This window comes from Schistocerca cancellata, chromosome 2 (genome assembly GCF_023864275.1).
Source record: "Schistocerca cancellata isolate TAMUIC-IGC-003103 chromosome 2, iqSchCanc2.1, whole genome shotgun sequence".
Lineage (NCBI taxonomy): Eukaryota > Metazoa > Arthropoda > Insecta > Orthoptera > Acrididae > Schistocerca > Schistocerca cancellata.
The window spans coordinates 194,355,120-194,358,580 of record NC_064627.1 but is presented as its reverse complement, the minus strand read 5'-3'; the positions used below and the strand labels follow the sequence as shown (position 1 = coordinate 194,358,580).

Genomic DNA, 3,461 nt, shown 5'->3' with positions numbered 1-3,461 from the left:
ATCAAGATGATAAAGCCAAGTGGCACAACAAAACAGTTACAAACATTATATGAAGCTAAAACTAGAATGGAACATGTTTCTTCCATATTATATCTTTTGTTTGCTTCTTTTGTGAGTATTCCACCAGATGGGGCCCTTCTATTGCAATTGCTATTTCTATTACTATTTCTTCTTCGATATGTACATGATGAATAACTTCCACTTTCAATGTTTTTCCTACTATTACCATTACTACTTCTAATATTATCTACTGCTATAGCTGCTCATGTCATGGCTACATGCAGGAAAAATGACTTCTAACACTTCTAATCCAGGAAATCGCGTTTATTACGCGGGTAACACAGATCAAATTAGTGATGCTAATAACAGTGCAGAGCTGTGTGTCCTCTGATGTCACCAATGGTGTAACTTATGTACGTCTAAGTTCACGAAAAGAAATCCCGCAATTTTAACAATACGTCTCGTACGAAATTAGCCGCACTGTTAGATTCAGCATTATTGACGCTGCCTACTGCTCCTGTGCTGACAAATGCTGTCATAGAGACTCACTGCACTTTTTGTCCCATGGAAACCCAATCTCTTTCCGACTGTATTTTATTGTTAGAACACTTAGAAGATGCAAACAATCTAGTAAAGGCATTACTTCCCCTGTGCTTGTCTGTTCTCTTCCTGAGTAAATCTACGCGGAATGGGATCCTTACCAGATAGCACTGACGGAAGATATCGAAACAGTTCAAAGAAGGGAACTCAGCAACTTTCTCTTCCTACCTCGAAGATATTATATTGACTTCCATCTAAAAAATGGTTCAAATGGCTCTGAGCACTATGGGACATAACTTCTGAGGTCATCAGTCCCCTAGAACTTAGAACTACTTAAACCTAAGGACATCACACACATCCATGCCGGAGGCAGGATTCGAACCTGCGACCGTAGCGGTCGCGCGGTTCCAGACTATAGCGCCTAGAACCGCTCGGCCACACCGGCCACTTCCATCTTCACACGGAGAAATAACCGTCTTTATAGTCAGAGGTCTCAGGGAAAACTTTAGTTTTTCATTTGCCCCACGTGCTACTCGAGAACGGGACGGTCGACATGCTGTCTGAAAGTCGTTTGGCGAACCCTCTGTCTAGTGCCAGTTGCAGAGTAGTCATGTAGATGTTCTTCTTCGCTGCCTGTTTGCAGCCATCTAGGGCCAAATAAAAAGGAAAACTCGAAGTTATTTCAGAGGCGTGCCACTATAGTCGTAACCGGTAAGTTATGCCAAAACGATGCTAACCACCTCCCCCAGTCGTAAGTATCGGTCCCTTAAGGACCATAAAAACAAATAAAACTCCTGTCGAAGCACGCTGTCAGTCGTTTTGTCGCCGCCAAATCGCATGCGCAACAGATACGGGGATCTTCTCCAGGGCTCTGCACTTGCGGAGCCGCCAATAATCGGCTTAGCGATGCAACGTGACGCGGTCCGGTCGATGCGTGCCGGCCGCGCAGCTGCCTTGCAGGGAGACCAACTTAATCACATCTCGCAGCAGAAAGCCGCGATGTCGTAATTCTCGCACGGTCAGCCAGAGACTGCGGCTCTTAAAGTGGCCGATACCGCAAGTGGAGGCGGCGGACCACGCCTGCGGCCGAGCGCCGCTGTTACCATGCGGGAACCGGATGTGCGGGCGGCCCGTGGACACTGCCTCGTGCGCCCGAGTCAGCAGAGGTACGGCTGCGGCGTCGAAGGGCAGCTATCTGCCGGACATTATCCAGTTCGCTATCTGATCTACCTCACTTCAGTACGCAACACAGACTTCCGCCTTCAGTATCTTCATAGAAATATCCAATCATTTTCTTTATTTACTGGCGGGGGTCCTACGACTCATGCCGCATCCCAGCCTCCATAAATACCTTTCTTGCGCATCTTCGAAGTTCAAATTTCTGTTCGTATACTCCTTTCTGTCCCTTGTATCGATTCAATTCGCAGTCTTCCTTTGCGCCTCCTGTTTGTCGGTCTGTATTCAAACAGCTTCTCGGATATTCTTTCTTGCCCCATTTCATTTAGTGCCCCAACCAAAAACGTTTTCTGTCTTCTGTTTCACACGTTATGGTATCTCTCTTGTGTGTTATTTCCACTACCTCCTCATTTGTTCTACATCCCAAACGAGATCGTTCGGCACTCCGAACATTGTATGGTAATTGGCTCAATAATGACTTTATATACATATGTATACTATGTGATGAAAAGTATCCAGACAGCGCCAAAAACAAAGGTTTTTCATATTAGGCGCATTGTGCTGTCACCTACTGCCAGGTACTCCGTATCAGCGACCTCAGTAGTCGTTAGACATCATGAGAGAGCAGAATGGGGCGCTCCGTGGAACTAACGGTCTTCGAACGTGGTTAGGTGATTGGGTGTCACTTGGGTAATGCGTCTGTAAGCTGGATTTCCACACTCCTAAACGTCCCTAGGTCCAATGTTTTCGGTATAATAGTGAAGAGGAAACGTGAATGGACACGTGCAGCACCAAAGCGTACAGGCCGACCTCGTCTGTTCACTGACAGAGCACGCCGACAGTTGAAGAGGGTCGTAATGTGTAATAGGCAGACATCTATGCTGACCATCATACAGGAATTCCAAACTGCATCAGGATCCACTGCAAGTACTATGACACTTAGGTGGGAGGTGAGAAAACTTGGATTTCATGGTCGAGTGGCTGCTCATAAGCCACACATCACGCCGGTTAATGACAAACGACGCCTCGCTTGGTGCAGAGAGGATAAACATTGGACGATTGAACAGTGGAAAAACGATGTGTGGAGTGACGAATCACGGTACACGATGTGGCGATCCGATGGCAGGATGTGGGTATGGCGAAAGCCCGGTGAACGTCATCTGCCAGCATGTGCAGAGCCAACAGTAAAATTCGGAGGCGGTGGTGTTATGGTGTGGTCACAGACCTACATTGATGTCTTAAGCGCCTTCTTGCTTCCCACTATTGAAGAGCAATTCGGGGATGGCGATTGTATCTTTCAACACGATAATAATGCACGGCCTGTGGCGGAGTGGTTACACGACAATAACATCCCTGTAATGGACTGGCCTGCACAGAGTCCTAATGTGAATCCTATAGAACACCTTTGGGATGCTTTGGAACGCCGACTTCGTGCCAGGCCTCACCGACCGACATCGATACCTCTCCTCAGTGCAGCACTTCGTGAAGATTGGGCTGCCATTCCACAAGAAACCTGCCAGCACCTGTGACGTACGCCTGCGAGAGTGGAAGCTGTCATCAACGCTAATGGTGGATCAACACCGTATTGAATCCTAGCATTACCGACGGAGTGCGCAACGAACCTGTAAGTCGTTTTCAGGCAAGTATCCACATACTTTTGATCACATAGTGTATATATCAAGTTTCATTCTTAATCTGATTTTTGTGGACCTAAAACAAAATTCAGTATTGATATTGCTCTCGTT

At 46.9% G+C, this 3,461-nt stretch overlaps 1 non-coding gene across 1 annotated transcript; it reads right to left on the bottom strand.

Moving 5' to 3' along the window:
• Positions 1-901: 901 nt before the first annotated feature.
• On the bottom strand, positions 902-985 carry Trnas-gga (transfer RNA serine (anticodon GGA)). The gene is given in 2 exon segments: positions 902-936; positions 946-985. It is a non-coding gene; the product is annotated as a tRNA-Ser (tRNA).
• Between the last annotated feature and the right edge of the window lie 2,476 nt (positions 986-3,461).